This window comes from Ursus americanus, chromosome 2 (assembly GCF_024610735.1).
Source record: "Ursus americanus isolate L20-20 chromosome 2, mUrsAme1.1.p, whole genome shotgun sequence".
In the NCBI taxonomy this organism is placed as follows: Eukaryota; Metazoa; Chordata; class Mammalia; order Carnivora; family Ursidae; genus Ursus; species Ursus americanus.
Genome location: NC_142128.1, coordinates 82,194,830 through 82,206,988, shown reverse-complemented (window position 1 = coordinate 82,206,988; position 12,159 = coordinate 82,194,830). Strand labels below are relative to the sequence as shown.

General features: G+C 43.6%; 1 protein-coding gene across 2 annotated transcripts in view; it reads right to left on the bottom strand.

Annotated features, from left to right (window-relative positions):
* CACNA1E (calcium voltage-gated channel subunit alpha1 E) overlaps positions 1-12,159 on the bottom strand; it is a 316,273-nt gene that overhangs the window by 114,454 nt on the left and 189,660 nt on the right. The gene's annotated exons all lie outside the window — the stretch shown is intronic.

Here is a 12,159-nt window from a genome sequence, read left to right as displayed (position 1 = left end):
CATAACAATAAAAATTTTAATATCACAAGTCATCCAGGATCTCCACCTGTCTTCCAGCGAGCTAAAGGAAATAAGATGCGGAGTCTTTTTAGAATTCTCTTTGCCCCTCACTCAACAAGCCTGCTTCCCAGACAAATCCATACACCAGAACTCTTTACATGAAAGTCCTGCTGGCATCCCCATCTTGGCCTGTCCTCTGAACATGTCCTTACTGGATTAGAAGGGCCTTATCATGACTACCACTGGCAATCCAAGCTGCATTTTCTAGACAGCAATAAGGATTAAAAAAGGCTCATCATCCTGCTACCAACCACAGCACGTCATCCTCAAAGGCTGACACACAGAAACATGAAGCCATCACTCTGAAACCTGGGTTCTTATTGGTCCCTAGGGCTCTGTACTCAATCTAATGAGGGATGGAAACCATGGTCTCAGCACCAAATCAAGAGAACGGGATAACAAGGATGAAAGTCAAATATCAAACCGTTCATCTGATAAGGACAAAGAACACTGAATAGAGGTAGACAAAGAACACTACTGGCATAAGAGCCAGGGGGCCTGCATTCTAGCCCTACTCAGCCACTCACCACCTCTGGGTCTTTGTCAAGACAATTTGGTTGTGGGGGTGGGAGTGGGGGTGTGAGGTCTTTACTTCAGCCCTGAAATGTTCTCTAACGGCCTTGCTAGCTTGAGCACTCTATGGTTATAACCATATAAATGAAGTCCAATGTAATTAACATCCGATTGCTCCCAGGGAATAAAATCTAGAGAACAAAGATGCAGGGCATGAAGGATGAAGGGGATGAAGAATATGAAGGAAAAGGCCATGTTATATAAAATGCAAATAGCCAGTGTATAAAATGGGGAAGATTTGGGAAGCCAGGGGGTAATAAAACGATGAGATACAGGTGAATTATTCTAAAAGGCCTTCTGGACAAAGTTTGAGAGGGTCTCCCAAAAGTAGGTCTATTCATGCTTTTCCTACAGGGCATAGCACCTGGCTCAGAGTAAAACATGACAATTGGAATATTTGGAATATTATGAGAAAGACCTGGGACCCTTCCAGAAGTAAAAAAGAGGCACCCCAAAAGACTGAGTCAGTGGGGGTAAAGAGATTGCCCTCCAAGAAGGAAAGTGGTGCAATGAATTTGCTGTTGGTAGAAATAGACTGCACTGGATTAGTTATCCACAGTGTCCAGCTCAATTCCCCTGGACACCTGTACAAGGCTTTCAGGACTCAGCACTGCCTGACTCGAGGGGTACAAAACAACTTTTCATGAGGACAACATAAAATAACCCTAGGGAGAAAAAGTCTTCATTCGTTCATCAAATTCTCATTGAGTATCTACCATGCACCAGACATGATGTTGGATGTTAAGTATAATTTAATGTTATAATGTTAAATATAATACTTGTAACACTATGCCACCTTACAATTTGTAAAAAACTTTCATACAGACTATCTCAAGAGTAACTTAGTATTTGTAATACATTAAGCTCCCAAAGCCATATAGACCCCTTTCAAAGTCTATGAGACTGCAAATTAGAATTAACTTATTTCTTGTAGCATGATACCTGAAAGGCAAAGCAAAAATAAAAACAAAACACCTTTTGTTGGGGCGCCTGGGTGGCTCAGTCGTTAAGCGTCTGCCTTCAGCTCAGGGCGCAATCATGGCATTCTTGGATCGAGCCCCGCATCAGGCTCCTCCGCTGGGAGCCTGCTTCTTCCTCTCCCACTCCCCCTGCTTCTGTTCCCTCTCCCACTGCCTGTCTCTCTCTCTGTGTCAAATAAATAAATAAAATCTTACCAAAAAAAACCCACCTTTTGTTTATGGAGAATACCCATCTTGAATGGGAATGTTTTCACCAAACAAGAAACAAAAATCAAAAAAAAAAAAAAAAAAAAAGCATGTTAGCAAATCCAATGAAGAATAGAGGGGGAAAAGTCTGGTAAGAAATAGTCTCTTAAACCCAAGCAGAAGAGCATAGGACACAATTCTGTAAGAGACTGAAAAATCATAAACTGAATAAAGTTCAGTAGAAAATTAATGGGAACAAAAATCAAGAGTGTTAGGGTTTGGTACCAACTCTGTTACTGCCTGTGTGGCTATGGGAATTTTTTTTTTTTCAATTATTCAGACAGAAAGTCTTATCCAGTGCCACTGGATAAAGCACCACTTGCTAGATTAGAAAATATAGAGATGTATAAGATACCATTTCTTATTCAAGTAAATCCAATATTCCCAGGAGACAGACAGAGAAATCAATACAAAATGGTATATGCTATAAATGGGACATGGATGACATAGGAGGAAAGGCTCTGATTCTATGGGAGGAACTAGGGAAGATGTCTAGGAAAGAGGACATTGTGTTCCAAAGGATAAATAGACAACAGATGATGACACCAGCCACGGAGGAAATATAGGCTGGTTGGTGGGGCTTGCTGGAAGGGGTAACGACTGTTCAGAGATGGACATACAGAGTCTAAGATGCCAGAGAGCACTAGGCGGGGCTGTCTTACTCTTCTTGGTCCTTGAGTTTCCTCATCTGTGATGAGTAGAACTGACTAAAAGATGGTTTCCATCCCCTCTAGTTAAAGTATCTTTGAGGTCAGTTTTTAATCCTTAAATCCCTGACGTATTTAAAGCATCCCATCCTCTTTTAAAGGAGTCTCAGAAAAACCTGACAAGCTTGACTAACTAATGCTCACACGGAGACTGTGTCAGAGCTTGATCAGGCCAAGAGGCAATCCAAAGGGCAAGGATCTGAGGTAACCTTTATGGGATTATACGGTAGTCATTAATGCTGCTCACATAATATTTTTCTCTCTTTACCTTCTTAGTCCCTAAGGTTGGATATGGAAATATGACCAATTCTGGCAAATAAGTTTGAGGCCAAATATTTCCTGCCAGAGTAAGAACCTTCAGAGCTCTCCCTTTCCTTACCCCAGTGTGAGATAGCATGGCTGAAGTGCAGTGGGCCAAGAGAGCAGGAGGTGATGAGGTCAGAGAGTGGGTACTCCATCAGCCCAGGTTCTAGAGGGAATACAATAACAACTTGGCATGGAGCCCCTAGACAAATGGATGATGGACATGTAACATGAGCAAGAAATAAAACAACCCTGAGAGGTAGGTATTATTGTCTTCTTTTTATAGATTGAAAAACTGAGAGTCAATGAGATTAAATAACTTACTCACAGCTAGTAGGTGGTAGACCAGGATTCAAATCCTTGTCTGGCTCTGTTCAAATACAACCCTGTTCCCCTGAAGACTTGATGTAATTTAATTTATTCTGTGGGTCGCAAGAAATTCTCAAAGGTTTTTTCACAAGCGAGCAACATGATTAAATCTATATTTAGGAAAATAGCTATGTTTGTGCCAAAGACTAAAGATGGGAGAGGGCACTATTTGACAGGCTATGACAAGAACCTGGGCTTCACATGATCAAGGGCATCGAAAATGCAAAGGAGGATGGACAGGGCAACAGACATATCACAGAATAAAAAAGGAATCTGTAGACCAGATTAGAAGAGCCAGAAATTCCAAAGGCCCCCACGATGGCTAAGTGGGTGTGTTAGTAGAGAGAAGAGTGGGGATTTTGGTATAGAAAGTTAATTTGGTTTGCAGCATGATGAACTTGAAGTAATTCATTCAGATCTATCAGACAGTTGAAAATATGGCTTTGTAGCACAGCAGAGAGGCAAAAGTTGGGGATACAGATCCAAGGGTCATAAGGACATGGATGGCTTATAGCTGTGGAAGTAAATGAGACCTCCAAGGAAGAGAAAGATGATGTGGCTCAGAATGGCACCTTGTGGGAAACCAGTGTTTCACCAGGATCTAGAGAAAAAGAAATCAGCAAAGAGAGTGAGGTAGACATTACTGATATTTGCTCATATCCAGTTCTCAACTTCCAGGCACACAGAATATGGCTCTTCTCCCTGACCTGATGTTAGCGTGGCCACACAACTAGTTCTGACCAATGAAATGTGAGCAGGATTGCTGGGAAGCACTTCTGTGCCAAAGCATTTACCCAACAGCGTGAGTCTCCAAGAGGCATCTATGATATGCAATGTCGACCTTGAAGCTTGAGCAAAATATAAACCTCCATTGTTTTAAACTACTGAGATTTGGGGGTTGTTTGTTTCAGCAACAAAGTCTAATCTATACTGACTAATACTGACAGCGAGTGGTCAGAAATGTAGGAAGTAAAAAAGAGAAGCTTAAGAGAAAGGTCTCAATGAAATCCCCAATTTATTAAAACACTTCAAGGCAGTGACCAAGCTTCATGGTGGAAAGAACCATGATTTGGCAACCTGGGTTCACTGGGGATAACTGAGGGCAGGTACAAGAGTGCGGTCAACTTTGCTGTTGAGTGGACCTGTGTCTGGAAGTGTAGAAATAATTTCCTTGAGGTTTTTTTTTTTTTTTTGGATCTTCATTTCTGGAGGCAGAGAGCCTGAAAAGCAGGATCAACTGGGCTGGTGCTGGTCTGCATGTGAATTAGGGAACACGCGTGGACAGAACACGTGGTTCCTTGACTCTCCCTGGCCCTGTTGGTCGGCAGCCTACACATTTCTCACTCTGGCAGTTTTCACTCACTCAAGCACCTTTGGTTGTCACATCCTTGGCTTGTGCTCTCACCCCAAATCACATCTCTCACCCCAAACGTTGGAGGTTCATACGTCATAGCACATCCGAACTGGCTCCTTGAAAAGTGTCCAGCCCCCCTTCCCAAGGAGGACATAGGAACCTTACTAAAAGCCCACTCCCTGCCCACAGAATACCTCCAGGTCCATCTCCCAATGCCCATGTTGATTCTCTTCACTCACTGCCCCCTTCATACCCACTGGTTCCTCCAGCCCGGATCCTGACTCCTGTTTTCTGTCTAGCTCTCTAGATTGGGGACCCAGCTTTAGAACATCAGCCTTCACTATGACTTTGGTCCCGTTCAAGACATGGATTTGTCAATTCTGCACATTGCTATGGCGGGTAACAAGTGGGCTGCCTATCTTATGCTCCCCAGGCCTCTGCCTAGTCAGGCCTGCTCACATCCAGGTGCTGATAGGGGAAGGATGCTAAGCAGCCCCTCTCAGAGCTCCAGTCCCTGTAGCATTGTCCTGATGGGTAGTGAGCCTTGGGAGTGTAGTCAGGGGCTCAGTCTCTCTGTCTCCCACAGACCAAATGAGCCCTAAGGGATACTAGAGGTAGAAATTGTGAAAGTATACCTTTCTTCCACCTTTCCCCCATTTCCCTGTTATAGGGAAATGTCTACCTCTTTCACATGCTTACATTGGGCTCTCTGGCACCATGTCCTTAGCCTCTCCCTGGCCTCCCCATGATGCTTGGCTTCTTTCAATAGGCACTGTTGTTCTGTGCATTCCTCAAGGTCCAGCAGAATACAGGACAAAGCACACAGGCTTTGGATGAAGAGAAATCTGAGTTCAAATCCCAGTCCCCCCATTTACTATCTGGGGATCCTTGGATAAGTTATTTCATCTCTGATGGTCCATATTTCCCCATCTGTATGTGAGGAGAACATATCCTACTTTACTGAGTTGTTATGAGGATTAAATAAACAATACAGGAAACTTTTTCTACCATATTGTGGTTATTTGATATATTTTGTTAACTTTCCTCTTTTTTTTTCTTCAGATTTCTTCATCTTTTACAATTCCATTCCCTAGCTATCACAATGATTCTGTCCTGCCTCTCTCCCGAGCTCCGTCATTTTAAAGTGCTAATAAATGAATTGCACAAATATATTCAGGGAACATGAGGGAGAAAATGTGTAACTTTGACGACCTATCACATTTTTAGTTATTTGGAGGCTCTTCCAAAGCCTCAAGTCAAAGATACAATAGATGGCAGAAAAATTATGATTCATGGGAGGCTAGTTAAGGAGGCCCTTAATAATAATAGCTACACATTAGTGAACATCTACTACGTGTCAGGCACTGTGCTAGTAAGTTTATTACATTAATTATGTCACCTACAACACCACCACCACCAAGATTTGAAGTATTATGACCCCCATTTTACAGACTGAGTAACTGAAACTATATTAGAGAGGTTGGGACATCTGCCCATGCCCATACAACTGGTAAAATGAGGAGTTAGGAGTCAAGCTTGAGTCCTTTAATTCCAAAACCACCATGCTGGACTGCCTCCACTTTTGGTAAGGGGCCCTTCCAAGACATTCTCATCAGGGGTTGCCTTTTTTGTCTGTATTTATTCCCAGCATGTTAAAATCCTAACACCTGTTCGGTATGCCCTTGTCAGAGACCTACATATTAGGATGCGGTAAATACAATAAGTTCTAGCATGCAGTAAACACTTTATAGACAGTAGCTATTATTATTATTATTATTATTATTATTATTATTATTACATATAGCCCTGTGCTATGGTTCCCAGATAGTGGTGTGTTTACAGGTGAATGGGGATTATTACTTCTCCTTTTTCATTTATCAAAACAAACAAACACCTTTCTTATGAAAAATGCACATCCTGATCTAATCACAAATCTAAAAGCCATGGTCTGGATGGAATAAATGCTCTCAAGTCTTTTTAGAAGCAGCCTACCTAACTTCTGTGCCAGGCACATCTATTCAAGGTTCAGAGCAGCCGACAGAGAGACCCAGCCATGAGAGACCCCTGCGGGCTCAAACCTAATCCCCTCTTTTGTGAGACTCTCCAAAATCTGGCCAGACCCAACTGATCCAACCTTGTTTGCCCAACTCCCAAATGCAATGTCCTCTCTAACCCACAAATAGATTAGGGCCTACCTCAAAGCTGGTGCCCACGTAAAGCTCCCTCCCTGAACTCCACACCATCCCTGGCTTTTGTAAATTTTAGGCACCCCTCAAAGCCCAGCTCAAATTCCACCTCTTCTGCAAAGCTGCTGTTATGGTAGAAGCCACAGAATACCTGCTGTAGTGATGCCAGATATGAAAAACTGGCGGGTTTAAGCTTCTGGGGGAGGATGTGAGCCCCCAAGAGGATGAACCAGTTCTTATACTTCTTTTGCATTCTCCTACTTTTGCAGATCAGAAGGTCATACACTAATCAAGTGTGCTATAAAGATAATTTCTGTTCTCTGACTACTCTTTCCCAACTGACCTTCAAAATAAATATTTAAGTTATGTGCACTGGAATTTCTAGATTCCTTGGATGGGAAGAAAATCACATTGGAGACTGTATTGTATCATTGAAAATTGCACATTTAAAGGGAAAAAAAAGACTTTGTAATCAAGCATAACAATATTATGGGGATCAATATATTTATTCTCCTTTGGATTGTGGAACCAACTGCGAGAAACAGGATACAGAGGAGTCAGATAAATGAAGACAAAAATATCAGCATTATTTCTGATAAAGCCCATGGGAGAAGGTGGCTTTAGTTCTATCATGAAAATTTACCCCAACATTTTGAGCCACCTCATCACAGGCACAACCACACGATCCCAGGCCTGCCCTATTCCAGGGTGCTGTCCCCATGAACGAAGAACAAAGCAGAGGAGAGGGTCACACACTTGGAGGGCAGGTCAGCTCTAAAAAGGAGAGGCAGAGAGAAGCATACCCAGGTCTTCAAAACTCATCAATGACAAGTCAGGAGAAATGAATGGAGGGCAGAAAGAGAAGCCTAGAGTTTTCTAGAGGAAGGAGCTCCATATGAAAACACGATTGAGCCAGGGAAAAGGAGATTCCTCCCACCAATAAATGGTCCTAAAGCAGGAAGCATTATGCTTTAGTATTAAGTATTAGTATTTTAACTGGATAATATCTGAAAGGGGCTATAAAATTAGTTGATTCATCTTTGCTGATCCCAATGATTTGCTTCTTTCCATAGAGGTACTGCCCTTCTCAGGGGTGGTAGTTCACATACATATACAACTGTAAGTCATCTGTTGACCTTGACGTGGGTTATGGCCAAACAGCCAGTTGTTGGAGTCAAGCCAGAGCACATATAATAAAGAGGGTTTGATACTTCAAGTGGAATCAAGCACTGATGCTATTTATTCAACAAACATAATTAATTATTAAGTAATGATTGTGTGCCAGCTACTGTGCTTGGTGGTAGAGATAGAACAATGTATAAGACTAGTGAGTTCCAGTATCAAGCAAGCACAAGGTGGCAGCAGGATCCCCAAATTCACCCAGTCCTAACAGCAAGTGTGTTAACTACAGATTCGTTCAAAATGCTGTAAAATAAATGCTGATTATATGAGAAAAGAATATGTATTGCAATGTCCATAGTTATCCTAACGAGAAAAAAAAAAAGAACAACATTTGAAGGAGAATAAGGGAGTACTGAGGGATTTCTTTATTAAAATACCCCCCTTTTTTTTTAAAGACTAAACATTTTTAAGATGCCTTGGGTGCATTTCCAGTTTGAGTGTAGTCAACAAACCATTACCTACACTCCTTCTCAGCCTTCCTATCTTATGCTTCTAAATGGGGTCTGCTCTTTTCTAAAACCCCATACAGCTCTGGGGCACTTGGCTGGAGGAGGAGAGCCTTCCAGTTACAACGAATGCCCAGCAACGGGGACTCTGCTCCCAACTGCCGGTGTAAAAGTGAGACAGCACCCAGGGTCAGGGTCGCTTGGGCTGCAGCGAAATCCACTGGAAGGACGAAGCTCGGCTATAAGGGAGCGCAGGTGGGAGGGAAGAAAGGGAGGAGAACAGGGCAGGAGGAGAGACTGGCTTGTAGAGTGTCCTCAGCACGCTATGCTTCGCACACAATGCACAGGGTTTCTTTTGTCAGAATCTTTTAGCTGCACATCGCCCAGAGCCCAGGAGGTTGTGGAAAGCATTCTAGCCCCCTGAACAGTAATGCCATGGTCACTGCTGTGGTCGGCTGGGAGCAGGGAGCTTTGGCAGTCACAGTCCCCAGGGGACTGTGGCAAGAAGTGGCTCTTCTGTGGTGTCTTTTGCTTCATGATCACTGTTTTATTATTTGTATTATTTTAATTCTTTCCTTCTGGGCTCCCCTGCCTTTCCATGCAAAACTAGTTCAGAGATACCACTTTTGGAGCTCAGTATGTTGTCATGGCAACCAGAATTTTCAAAGTTTATTTCTTCTCTTCTCCCCTCCATGAACTCCCTTTCCCTATTCCCATCTCTTGCCACATATATGTTTTGCACGGGAAAAAACATGGAAGAAATGAAGACCAAATCACCACCAGGTAAATTTCTCTCTCACTCTGTTTCAGCACAGCATGTCCCTCCTGGGTACTTGAAATTGCCACTGTTCTCACTATATCCAATTAATATTCTTAGACTCCCAAATCCCCATGATATTTGGGAACAAGGCCTTGGGTAACAGCCATCAGCTTGCCTCCTTCTCTTCTCCTGCAGAGAGAAGCAAATATATTCCTTCCTGCTTATATAAACCACGACCATGCTGCATCTTATTTATCGTTTGGTAGGCTGAGAAAACAGCATTTTAGAAAAAAACAACAATTGTAGATGAAGCAAAGTGAAAACACCTCAGACAGACTTCACAGGGGATCTCTGGAGATAAGAGAAGCTACAGTTGCCAAAAGGAAAGGAAAGGAAATCCCCAAAGAAAATTTGCTTAATTGATTGTTTAATTATAATGTTAACCTTTGCTATCAAAAATGGGATGGAGACAGAGAGGCAAAGGGAACCAAAACAGGGCAGAGGAAACCTGAACTTCCACTCTGCACACAAGCCACCCAAGAAAGGCCAGCACCTGCTCCCATCTGTTTTATTCACCCACAGGGAGGGAGCCCTTGTGCTTGGGGAGGCTCAGGGGGTATCTACAGGTGAAATGGTTGTTTGGTTTATACAGCTGCTAAAGGGTTGGTACCCTTCTGAGGACCTCTGTTATGGCTCTCTGGACTGGGGTCCACGTGACCCAAGACAGGTGGTTAGGACCAGCACAGTCATGGGGACTGCGGCAGAGTCCCTTCTTCCTCCTGTCAGCCCACCTCTACTCTCTCAACCCCAGGGAAAGGGAATGGACTGGGGCTACAACACACAGGCTGGGGAAGGAGGGGGGTGAGACTGACACATGGAGCCAGACCCAGATTAGGGGACAGTGTCCAGAGGCTCTAAGACAGAATGACCTTCTGGCTACTGAGACCCACTATTTTTAATTTACAGACCTATTAAGTTTCAGATTAGACTTCTGTGACATCAAACATGATAGATGAGTATTTTAATTGAGACTCTGCTTATTTATTATATCATTCATCATTGGTAACATAAGGAGATCCTCAATTGCTTAAGTCATAAAAGCTCCAGACTCTAGCATTGCTTAAATTGGTCCTTAACAGGATTAGCTGTGTAGATGGGGAACTAGGCAATGATAATGGGAATACTGTACTTCGTGGTGAGGAGGAGGGTGAAAAGGGCAGGAAGGCTGAGCAGGACAAGTGCACACTGGGATAAAATGGAATGGTGGGTGTGCTGGGGAGAGAAGACAGGAGAATAAAGGGGGATGACTTCAAGCTGGCATGGCAGATGTCAGGGTACGGATGGCCAAATGGGTTTGGGAGGAGGAACCAGGCTGCAGGAGACTGGTAGGGTCATGCTGGCCTAAACTTTCAGGTCTCCGACTCACCTTGCAGGATGTGACAGGTGTGTTCTAGCCAGCCCATGGCTTCTAAACAGCACACCTATTCCCAGAGCACCTATCTCCTCAGCCCTTTGAGGGTTGTCATCCTTCTGAGCAGTGGAACACCTGCTCTCCCCAGCTGCTCCATAGCTCGGATCTGTTCTCACCCTGCTTCTTTAATTTTTTATTTTTATTTTTTAAGCAGGCTACATGCCCAATGTAGAGCCCAATGCGGGGCCTGAACTCACGACCCTGAGACTTAGATCTGACCTGTGATCAAGAGTTGGACTCTTAACTCTTGAGCCACCTGGACACTCATCTTGGGGAAAACTATTCCTGGCACACGTAGGTGCTCAACAAATGCTGAACAAATGAAATCCTCCTGGAATGGACAGCAAGCAGTGTATGCTCTGGATGTTCCACTTCACATCCTCTCAGATCAGCTTGGAGCTGTCCTAAAGCTGCGGGGGTCAGATCCTGTGCCCTCTGACCGATGGGACAGCTCCCACCTCAAGTGGCCACATCATTGTTTCTCTGCCTTAGGGATGTTTCCAGGGCCCCGGGGCTTGTTCAGCTCACAAGCAGGGCAACCCCAAAGTGTCATCCCTCAAGGAGGGACAGGAATTAATAAAAATCATATATATACTCATTTCTCAAGCCTTGGTAGAGCAATTCTGAGGTATATGGCTCCTCAGAAGGTTCCCAGCAGATAAAGCCTCAGCAGTCCACACTAGTAACCCTCTCAAATAACATGTATTCTTTGGCTTTTCCCCCTTCTCTGTTTAAATTTCCCCACTTTCTCCCTTTTGCAGTTAGGGATAACCTCCCAATTAAACCACCTATACCCAATTCTTTTCTTAGGGTCTTTCAGGGAAATGCAGACCAAAACACTATCTGTGAACTAGTGAGTCCATCAAATCGTTTTCCTCCCTGAAAAAAAGATGGGGAAAAGGAGGGGGTGACATTAAACTGGGGGAGACAAAGGGTGCATGATCTCAAACACAAATGCCACCCACTTCTCAAATGTAGCTGGGAGCAATTCTTGACCAGGGTTGAAAGACTAGATGGACAAGAAATTCTTAGAAAGAAGAGATAACCTGTGCTTAATTCATTTGTGAAAATGACCAACACAGCCAAACCTAGACACTGTTATTTGCTACTGCTTCTGAAGATAGTGCTGAGGAAAGGGGCCAGAAATGAGTGACTGGATGAATACATCTCCTCTCTGGGGGGTACCCAATCTGGGACACAACCTGGCCTTGAGGTTCCCTCAGACTGTTTAAGAATTTTTTTTTTTTCTATTCATGGGTGTATGCACAGGGAATGAAGAGGGTGGGGACGTCAGTAACAGCACAGTCCCAGATTTCAGCTCCTTATCTCTGGAAAGAATATTAAGTTGCTTTATCCGCTGGGGCATCTTTCACTGCTGGTTAACACAGAGGCTTCCTTTTGAACACCACTGAGCAAAGGACAGGGGGTGCCCCACACAGGTTAATTAATGCATTCAAGATACTGTTGCTTGGTTATTTTTTGTAGCCCTGTTAGTTGGGAAAGGATGTTTTCAGAACAACTG